General features: G+C 37.8%; 1 pseudogene; it reads right to left on the bottom strand.

Annotated features, from left to right (window-relative positions):
* Nucleotides 1–6,589: 6,589 nt before the first annotated feature.
* Nucleotides 6,590–8,654, bottom strand: LOC144250383 (protein-L-isoaspartate O-methyltransferase domain-containing protein 1-like; annotated as a pseudogene).
* Between the last annotated feature and the right edge of the window lie 2,848 nt (nucleotides 8,655–11,502).

Raw genomic sequence — 11,502 nt, 5'->3', positions numbered from 1 at the left:
ATGTAGATGTTGATGATCAGGAACAAAAACACGTTCCACTTTTCCTGCTGATTCCTGGGAGAATCTATAGACTGAGCACTTGTGTTGAACTAGGAGCTGTGGACACTGAATCTAAATCTATGTGGCCACAGACTGCTGTGTGCATCCTGGGAAGAATGACCAAGAGTTGGGGCATGAGTATTCACCTGGCTGAAGGCAGAGAGGAACTGAAGCAGGCAAAGTTGCAGGGGCACATGTGCTCTGGACAGACAGAACACTGTGCACATCAAGACCAAAGAGGGAATGCCTTCAGTTTTTCTCCATTCAGAATGATGCTAGCCTGAGGCTGAGCATAGAGAGCTTTTACACTGTTGAGGTAAGTTCCTGTTATCCCTAGTTTTTCTAGTGTTTTGAACATAAAGGGATGCTGTACTTTGTCGAATGCTTTTTCTGCATCTATCGAGATGATCATATGGTTCTTATCTTTAAGTCTATTGATGTGGTGAATAATGTGTATTGATTTCCTTATATTGAACCAGCCTTGCATCCCAGGGAAGAATCCTATTGATCATGGTGTACAATTTTTTTGATATGCTTTTGTATCTGATTCGCCAGAATTTTACTGAGGATTTTTGCATCTAGGTTCATTAGAGATATTGGTCTGTAGTTTTCTTTCTTTGAAGTGTCTCTTTCTGGTTTTGGGATCAGGGTGATGTTGGCCTCATAGAATGAATTTGGAAGAGCTCCTTCTTTTTTATTTCCTGAAATAACTTGAAAAGTATTGGAATTAACTCTACTTTAAAGGTTTTGTAAAACTCCGCTGTATACCCATCTGGTCCCAGGCTTTTCTTTGATGGTAGTCTTTTGATGGCTTCTTCTATTTCCTCCTTTGTTATTGGTCTGTTTAAATTGTGTGTATCTTCCTGACTCAATCTGGGAAAATCATATGACTTAAGAAATTTATTGATATCTTCACTATCTTCTATTTTATTGGAATATAGGGTTTCAAAATAATTTCTAATTATCTTCTGTATTTCTGTACTGTCTGTTGTGATACTGCCTTTTTCATCCTGTATGTTAGTAATTTGAGTTCTCTCTCTTCTTCTCTTAGTTAGCATGGCTAAGGCTCTGTCCATCTTATTTATTTTTTCAAAGAACCAGCTTTTAGTTTTGTCAATTTTTTCCATGGTTTCTTTGGTTTCAATTTCATTGATTTCCGCTCTAATTTTAATTATTTCTTGCCTTCTGCTGCATTTGCTGTTGTTTTGCTCTTCCTTTTCTAGGGTTTTGAGATGAAGTGTGAGCTCATTTATTTGTTGGTTTTTTTTCTTTTTTTGAGGAATGAACTCCAGGCAATGAATTTCCCTCTTAAAACTGCTTTCATTTTGTCCCATAGATTCCAATATGTTGTGTCTGTATTTTCATTTATCTCTAAGAATTTTTTGATTTCCTCCTTTATGTCTTCTGTAACCCATTGATCATTCAGTAACATAATGTTCATTTTCCAGGTGATGCAGTATTTTTCCTTCCTTCTTTTATCATTGATTTCCAGTTTCATTTCATTATGATCAGATAAGATGCATGGTATTAACTCCACACCTTTATATTTACTAAGAGTTGCCCTATGGCATAATACATGGTCTATCTTTTAGAAGGATCCATGTGCTGCTGATAAGAACGTATACCCTCTTGATGATGGTTGATATATTCTATATATGTCAGTTAAGTCTAGGTTACTGATTGTGTTATTGAGTTCTATAGTTTCTTTATTCAGCTTTTGTTTGGAGGATCTGTCCAATGGTGAGAGCAGTGTGTTGAAGTCACCCATAATTATTGTGTTGTGGTCTATTTGGTTCTTGAACTTGAGGAGAGTTTGTTTTATGAACGTTGCAGCACCATTATTTGGTGCATACAAATTGATAATTGTTATGTCTTCTTGGTGAATGGTTCCTTTTAACAGTATTTAGTGTCCTTCTTTATCCCTTTTGATTAACTTAGGTTTGAAGTTGATTTTATTTGGTATGAGTATGGCCACTCCTGCTTGCTTCTGAGGACCATATGAATGGTATGATTTTTCCCAATCTTTCACTTTCAGCCTGTGAATGTCTTTTTCTGTCAGATGAGTCTCCTGAAAGCAGCATATTGTTGGGTCTGGAACAATACAGGGATGCCCTCTCTCACCACTTCTATTCAATATAGTTCTAGAAATACTAGCCAGAGCAATTAGACAGACAAAAGAAATTAAAGGCATTACGATAGGAAAAGAAAAACTTAAATTGTCACTATTTGTGGATGATATGATTTTATACCTTCAAGACCCAAGAGGGTCTACCAACAAAATACTAGAGCTAATAAATGAATTCAGCAAAGAGGCAGGATATAAAATCAACACGCATAAATCAAAAGCATTCCTGTATATCCGCAACAAATCTTCTGAAATGAAAATGAGGAAAACCACCTCATTCACAATATCCTCAAAAAAAAAAATACTTTGGAATCCACCTAACAAAAGAGGTGAAAGATTTATACCATGAAAACTACAGAACCCTAAAGAGAGAAATAGAAGAAGATCTTAGAAGATGGAAAAATACACCCTGTTCATGGATAGGCAGAACTAACATCATCAAAATGGCGATATTGCCAAAAGTTCTCTATATGTTCAATACAATGCCAATCAAAATCCCAACGACATTTCTTGTAGAAATAGATAAAGAAATTATGAAAATCATATGGAAAAACAAAATACCCAGAATAGCAAAAGCAATTCTAAGCAGGAAGTGTGAATCAGGAGGTGTAGCGATACCAGATTTCAAACTGTACTACAGAGCAATAGTAACAAAAACAGCATGGTACTGGTACCAAAACAGGTGGGTGGACCAATGGTACAGAATAGAGGACACAGAGACCAATCCACAAAATTACAACTCTCATATATTTGATAAAGGGGCTAAAAGCATGCAATGGAGGAAGGATAGCATCTTCAACAAATGATGCTGGGAAATCTGGAAATCCATATGCAACAAAATGAAACTGAATCCCTTTCTCTCACCATGCACAAAAGTTAACTCAAAATGGATCAAGGAGCTTGATATCAAATCAGAGACTCCCCATCTGATAGAAGAAAAGGTTGGCTCCAATCTACATATTGTGGGGTCGGGCTCCAAATTCTTTAATAGGATACCCATAGCGCAAGAGTTAAAACCAAGAATCAACAAAAGGGACCTACTCAAACTAACAAGTTTTTTCTCAACAAGAGAAACAATAAGAGAGGTAAATAGGGAGCCTACATCCTGGGAACAAATCTTTACTCCTCACACTTCAGATAGAGCCCTAATGTCCAGAGTATACAAAGAACTCAAAAAATTAAACAATAAGAAAACAAATAACCCAATCAACAAATGGGCCAAGGACCTGAACAGACACTTCTCAGAGGAGGACATACAATCAATCAACAAGTACATGAAAAAAATGCTCACAATCTCTCACAGTCAGAGAAATGCAAATCAAAACCACCCTAAGATACCATCATTGGGAGCCATTATGAAGTCAAACAACAACAAGTGCTGGCGAGGATGTGGGGAAAAGGGTACACTTGTACATTGCTGGTGGGACTGCAAATTGGTGCAGCCAATTTGGAAAGCAGTATGGAGATTCCTGGGAAAGCTCGGAATGGAACCACCATTTGACCCAGCTATTGCCCTTCTTGGACTATTCCCTGAAGAACTTAGGGATACTACATGGATGTTCATAGCAGCACAATTCACAGTACCTAGACTGTGGAACCAACCCAGATGCCCTTCAATAGATGAATGGATTAAAAAAGTGGCATTTATACACAATGGAGTATTACTCAGCACTAAAAAATGACAAAATCATGGCATTTGCAGGGAAGTGGATGGCATTAATTCAGATTATGCTAAGTGAAGCTAGCCAATCCCTAAAAAACAAACGCAAAATGTCTTCTTTGATATAAGGAGAGCAACTAAGAACAGAGCAGAGAGGAAGAGCATGAGAAAAAGATTAACTTTAAACAGGGATGAGAGGTGGGAGGGAAAGGGAGAGAGAAGGGAAATTGCATGGAAATGGAAGGAGACCCTCATTGTTACATATAAGAGGATGTGAGGGAAAGGAAAAACGAAACAAAACAAAACAAGGGATAGAAATGAATTACAGTAGATGGAGTAGAGAGAGAAGAGGGGAGGGGAGGGGAGGGGAGGGGGGATAGTAGAGGATAGGAAAGGTAGCAGGATACAACAGTCACTAGTATGGCAATATGTAAAAACGTGGATGTGTAACCGATGTGATACTGCAAACTGTATACGGGGTAAAAATGGGAGTTCATAACCCACTTGAATCTAATGCATGAAATATAATATGTCAACAGCTTTGTAATGTTTTGAACAACTAATTTAAAAAAGACAAAAGAGCTACCTTTTATAAAAGGGGAAACTCTTTCCTGAGTTTTGTTTCATTACAGGATTGCCAAGAAATTCTAGAGAGTTATGGCAATCATGTGACCCTGTGAGCGCTCAGTCATTATGGAGTGGTGACATGTGTCTAAAGCACTGTGCACACTTAATACGTGTCGCCAGTTGCATCATCCCACCAATCCCATGAGTTCAATGAGGAAGTGTGGACACCACCCAGGCAACATAGTAAAATGGTGAGCTTTCTGATGGTTTAGTGGAGCATTGTGGTGACACATAATAGGTGGCTTCATTTTTTTTTTGATGCTTAATTATATGTAATTTTTTATTTAAAATGACTTTCCAAGTCTTCCAATGATTCAACAGGCTTTGTTTCAATTTTATTATCTAAAACAGCTAGAAATCAATACGCGCTCTGTATTTTATTGTAATCACTATGTATGCTATTTTAATTTTTTTATTAATATCAGAACCACGTGTATCAACCAGTAAGCCGTACAGATTTAAATTAGCTTCTCAGTAGTTATGGTATCATTGCCAGAATCTTGGGATTTCGCTAATGCTGAATACTATTTCAAGCCCTTTCTCCAACTAGCTATATAACTAGCAAAACATGCCACCACTCTAGGCCTACTTTCTTATTTGCAAAATCAAATGCCTCAATTCGATGATATCTAATGTTGTATCTATCTATAAAATTCCGTGATATTCCCCATTACATTCATTTACTTCTATTTCATCTTCATTTGCTACTTCTCTACTGATAAAAGCATAATTTTCTATAATCAAGTAAATATGAGTTCATTAAAAACACAAACCCAAAATATTCTTATTCCAATATATTTGCATAATAGATAAGAAGGCTCTCACTTGAATTTTCATATTTTATTTCTACCTCTTTATTTAAAGTCAACGATAAAAGTCATACCTGTAAAATAAATGCATTTAAGAACACAAAAGATACAGTTCAATGGCAAAAAAAAAAATAAGCAGTGATCTTGAAAATCTACTATATATTTTGCTAAGGTCAACAGAATGAAAGACAATATGAAAATGTCCATCTTCAAATATATCCTTAACAAAAATTTTACTAAATGGGTAAGAGCATCAACAAAAAAAATGTGTATTTTTATGCATCTGGCACCAGCTCAAATGACAACAATTTTTTTTAAAAAATGGGAGTGGGGAATCAGACAAGATGAAAACTCCTCCTAGGTTTTCTAGATAAAAATATGTGGGTACCAGGAATTCATGATTAAACTTCGAAACAACTCAAGAATTAAATGAATATTTGTAACAGATAACAAAAGCATAAAACTGATTTTTTTTCTTAGAAATGAGATGGGGAATTTCTTAATAAAAGGTTAATAATTATCTAAGAAAAAATTTAGAGTCCCCCATTCCATTTCCCAGCCATGAGTATAAAACAAATACCTTCCAAGAAATTATCTTTCACATTACTAAAATGATTGGGAGCAATTTCGTGTCTAGATCATTTCAAACAATTGCTTGTTATTGTCTTTGTCGTTCTGAGCACAGAACCCAGGGCTTCACACATGCTAGTCAAGGGGTCCACCAATGAGTTAGGTGCCCACTCCAAACAAGTGTTTTAGATATGTGGAATTACTAGAGCTGAGATTTTTGAAACAATATTTGAATCTTAGTAAAGAGATAACAGTCTTTCACTATACAATGATTTGAGTTTCCATAAGAAAATCTGAGCAACTGTTTTAATATGATGCTGGTGGTAATAAATGGTAATTTCAAATTTTTCCCATTAAAAAATACATGATCCATGTTAACACTACGTAGTAAATATATTACATTGTACATTTTAACAAGGAATGAGTGTTTTCTAGCCTTAAGAGGAAAAAAAAAACCTAATAACGGCATTACCTGTTTTGTCACTAATACACTATGTAGCTTAAGTATGCGACATTAAGCAAAAATGAATATATAATTTTACCAAAGAAACAGAAAAATATGGGAAGAAGTTGAATGCACACGGTGTAGGTCCCAAAGATTACACTATGATTCTGAACCAGATTTTTAATACAAATGTGTCTACATACAAGTTCTGTGAATATTTCTTACATTAGAAAGATCCAAAGCAAATGTAGGCAAGTTTATCCCTATCTTGTAATGTTAAATATACAGATAGACTAGAAGTCCCATTGGCTAAAGTGCATCAGCTGACCATATCTGCTCTGGCCCTGCTATTTGGAGCTGAGAAAGTGGTGATCACTCGTGCTTATTTATTCACTCTTTTCTCTATGCTATTATAGTCAGAGAGGATGATAGATTTTTTTTAAAAAACCAAATACTTTGTACAGTGAACTAGAGAAAAACAATCCTAAATATACTACCTTTGAAAATTCTGAGTTAAGATAACCTCATTATTTTTAAATACTGAAAATGTAAAGGGTCCATACAAATTGAGTTGTATTAAGTATATACTTTCTACTTTAATATTCACTTGCTGTGCTCTTAAAATCTCTATAAGAGAAGCAGGTATTTTCCCCAAGTCTTTTGGCAATAAATTCAAAAGTAAAAGCTGCAGGGCTGTAAAATTTCATGAAATGTGTGGGTTTTTTAAAGCTAAATTGCTCAATATCTTGTATTATTATTGCACTCATATATTGCCAGGAACATATCTACAGCAACTCAGCAACAGTGATTGCAACAAAAGTAAGGTAAATAGGTCTACAAAGCATTTGATTTCCTTATTAGATAAGAAAGTTTTCATAGAGGAAATGCAAACAACTGCAATTCAAATCAGATTATATATGCTTAACAATTACTTATATAAAATTAAATCTAACCCTCACCTCTACAAATCTGTAGGGAATCAGAAAAGGACTTATATTACACAAAGTCTTGACTATTGCTGCATTCCTCTTTGAAATCACTGAGTTAAAACAGCATTTTCCCAAGATTTAAAGAAAAATAGATTTTATAAAAGAGTTTCTTTTTCATCACTGAATACATCATCTTTGTTACTAAGAGAAACAAGTTATATTTTTTCCCCACTATGATTCACTCTGATGAAACAAATAATTCTCTTTCTTTTAACTCCTAATAAACACTACATTTTCAAGACTAAAGGAATCATCAGTAGGCATTCTTTTTGATATAAGTTATTTGTCTCTAAAATATGTCAAGTAAGCTTTCAAAGACTCAGGGAGGGGCAGCTTCATGATTTTTTCCCTCAGTAAATTCTGTGGTGGCTCCTCTGGCTTCATGGCTTCATTATGATCTTTCTCATCCTCCTCTTTGTTATCTTCTTCCATTTTTTCATCCTCCTCACTGTCTAAAGGCTGAGGAATGAGCTGATTACCCACAAACACACAAGTGTTGATTCTCTGTTTAACTTGCTTTCTTTTCCTCTTAGGTGGAGCCCTTTGAGGAATCCCCTTGGCCTGCATCTCATCATTTATGAAATTTCTAAGTGTGCGCCGAATGTAAAGAGGAGCCAAGTCCTCTAGATTCCTGACAGCACAGGGAGGGAGTCCCACAGAGTCTGGTTCGCCATTATCATTCTTACTGGGTTGTACAAGTGGAGCAAATGAAACAGCAAGAATATTTTTACTTTCCCAAGTATTTTGTCCAGTTCGCATAATCTGTGTTAACTGATCCTCTATAGGCATAACTAGCATGCCTCCAACTTTTAGTGATATTTTCATGTAATTTTCACGGTCTTTCTGAACTCCAGCTCCACAATAAATCGATCATCCTGATGACTGTCAGATGCTATCTGGAGGCAATTACCAACCACAAATGCAGGTTCACAGAACTCAGATTTATCAAAGCTATCACTATTTTTGATGAAGCTCTCCAGGTTTTCCTTGGCATATTCCACCACATCTGAATGAAGCTCAATCCCATGATTTATTCCAAAAGGTCCTAAAATTAAGCCCACCATTGTACTTAAATATCCGGTTCCACTTCCCAGGTTAAGAAAAGATAATCCTGGTTGAAGTTTCAATGCTTCCATAACTTCAGAATAAATGCAAGGTGCTGACAAGTGTATGTTTCCATGCTTCCAGGCTAAGTCTTTGTCAGCATTGTCTCTGTAGCCTTCCAAATAGTAATCTCCACGATCAATTGCTCTGAAGGCTATACTGAGCTTCTTTAAGGTTATCAATTAAGTCATCATTATCTTCCCCAGCACTCACAGCTCCTCCCATGATAATATTCAAATCAAATCATAAATTTAAAAATGTAATAAGATCAGTAGAAATGGTTTCCAATAATGTAGTATGGTTTGTTTTCTTTTTAATACTGCACTTGATTTCCAAAAATAAACTGATCCTGTGGCGCAGGAGCCAGGCACTAGGACTCTGCAAGCTCCCAGTCCGCCGGCCGCCACCACCACCACCAGCCACCACCACCGCCTGGGGGGGGGGCGGGGCTCGGACCTGCACCAGGGCATCCAGACTGTCCCAGCCTCCAGTACCCCCAGAGAGTTGGGCATGCGGAAAGCTCTCAGGTGGCTTCATTTTGACACAATCATGCACGTGAAATGCCAGATTCATGGGACCCAAATAGAACTCCAGGAGCTGAATACAATGCAATCCCACAAGAGTCTTTATTGCAAGCTCGAGCCTGGAATCACACAGTTCCCGACACAACAGTCCCATGGAGTGAGCCCCCGTCCTTTGTTCAGTGAGATTTTACAGCATTTGGGGGGTATTCTATGTATCACAACATCACACAGCAAATCATTCCATACCATGGGAAACTCAAACAACAACTCTTAACATTGATTAGCACATTCACTGGCGGGAACAAGTTGGGTAGGGTTGATGGGTTAGTACAACAGGGGGATTCCTTTGAACTGATTGGTTTAAGCCACAATAGTGGATGTGCTAAACTACATGGTTTCCCAACATGTTATCAACCCCCATAAACCATTGGGGGTCACCTGGCATCCCAGGTATGTTCCCTGTCTCATGCTGATTGGTGGTTGCTAGGGGGTTGCTATGGGTCCTCATCTACCCTAAATGAGTCAGGGACACCTGGCGCCTCAGACCTCTCCTATTATTTAGAGACCAACAACTCAGCAGAGTGGGTATGTGCCTAGAGAGGCTCTTTTGGTTTCTCCAAGGATAAGGGTCATGTCGCCTTCCTTGGACAGGGTTTTGGAGGTAAAGGCTTGTTTTTCAAAAATGGAGTCACATTAGTTCCTCACACGCATGGAATATAATTTGATCCACTTCCGTCCCCAGTGGCTGTGATGTTCCTCCCCCACTTTTCCCTCCTCTATCCACTAGTATTTATGCACTTATGCTTTATAGAGATGCATTGAGGTGGAGCCCACTGTGCTGTATTTATAATGCACACTGCATGATTTTGTCCACTCTAGTCTCCATTTTCTCATCTCCGGTCCCTCCTGCCCCCTCATCTTTTTCTTCTTCTCCACTGATATTCCCTCTATCTTTATGATACCAGAGCACCTGCCACACATATACTTCTCAACTCTACTTTGACCTTGGTTCTCCATATGAGCCAAAACATTTCACCCTTCACTTTCTCAGTTGTCTGATTTCACTCAGCATGACATTCTCCAGTTCCATCTAATTCCTGTAAATGCCATAATTTCATCTTTTGTTATGACTTAGTAATACTCCTCTGTGTGTATACACCACATTTCCTTAACCTGTTTACCTGTTGATGGGTACCTGAGCTAGTTCCAAAACTGGGTTCTTGTGAGTTCTGCTGGTGTGTACGTTGATGTGGCTGCATCACTACAGTATTCTGACTTTAGAGATGGATAAATGCCAAGGAGTGGGATTGCTGGGTCACATGGGGGTTCCATTCCTAGTCTTTGGGGGAATCTCCATAGTTCTTTCCTGAGTGGTTGTACTAAGTTGCAGTTCCACCCACAAAGTGTGAGTGTGCCCTTTCCCCACATCCTCCCCAACATTTATTATTTGTGTTCTTGATGACTGTCTTTCTGAGCAGAGTGAGATGAAATCTCAATGTCATTTTGGTTTCCATTTCTGAGATTGCTAGGGATGCTGAACATTTTTTTATATATGTGTTGTCCATTTCTATTTGCTCTTCTCAGAAGTGTCTTTTCAGTTCTTTTGGTAAAATGGTTACTCTATTAAAGTGAGTCCCTGTGTCAGGATTGTAGTGACACTTACATATATTTTCTCTGAAGCACTGTCCAAAATGTGTCACCAGGTGTGACCCAGTCATGCTCTCTGCTGGATCGCACAGTGTCACCCAAACCCATTCTCAGTTCTGAACTTCAGTCCATGCCCTGTCCTAGACCAGTGCTATGACTGAGGGACAGTAGAGTCCAGCACCCACTGGCCTACTGTGATCTATGCATTGCAATACCCTGTTCCTGGTGATAACCAAGTTCCTGTTGTATAAATGGAGAACACTGGGTGATCCCTGAGACAGTGCTGTGCTCACCACAGTTATCCCAGTGCCCTTGAGTGCCTGCTGTGTAAGGTCTGCAGTTCTCCCTGGTGGCAAGGAGACTCTGACTGTATGGCTACAATCTGTTCTTCCTGTCTAGTCCCTCTGTTGGGACTCTCCAAACATGTCACCCAGGAGTTTCCACAGGAACATGATGAAGTAGATGCCTGCACTTCATCTTAATAGAAAATTCACACAGAGTGGGCCAAAGACCTACAGTAAGACCAGAAACTTTATAACTGCTACGAAAATCAGAGGGTCAAGTCTCCAACATAGAGTCACAGGCTTCCTCCATAAGACTCCTAAAATTTAGGAAATAAAACAAGAAATTAGCAAATGGAAAGACATTAAATTAAAAGGGTTCTGAACAGAAACAGAAGCAAGTATCTGAAGAAAGATGCTAAATTATGGGAGAGAATCTTCAACAGCTACCCTTCTGACAGAACATAGAAATAGCTTAAAGAAAGTTATCTCCAAAAACCCAAATACACCAGACAATAAGTGGGAAAATGAACTAAATAGAGATCTTCCAGAAGAAGAAATACAGATGGTCAACAAATGTGTCAAAAAATGTTCAATATCCTTAGCAATCAGGAAAATGTAAATCAGAAATGCAAATAGATTTTATCTCACTCTAATTAGAAAGTCAAGAGTGAAGTGTAAT

This window comes from Urocitellus parryii, chromosome 15, assembly GCF_045843805.1.
Source record: "Urocitellus parryii isolate mUroPar1 chromosome 15, mUroPar1.hap1, whole genome shotgun sequence".
Lineage (NCBI taxonomy): Eukaryota > Metazoa > Chordata > Mammalia > Rodentia > Sciuridae > Urocitellus > Urocitellus parryii.
This window is presented reverse-complemented; position numbering and strand designations above follow the sequence as displayed.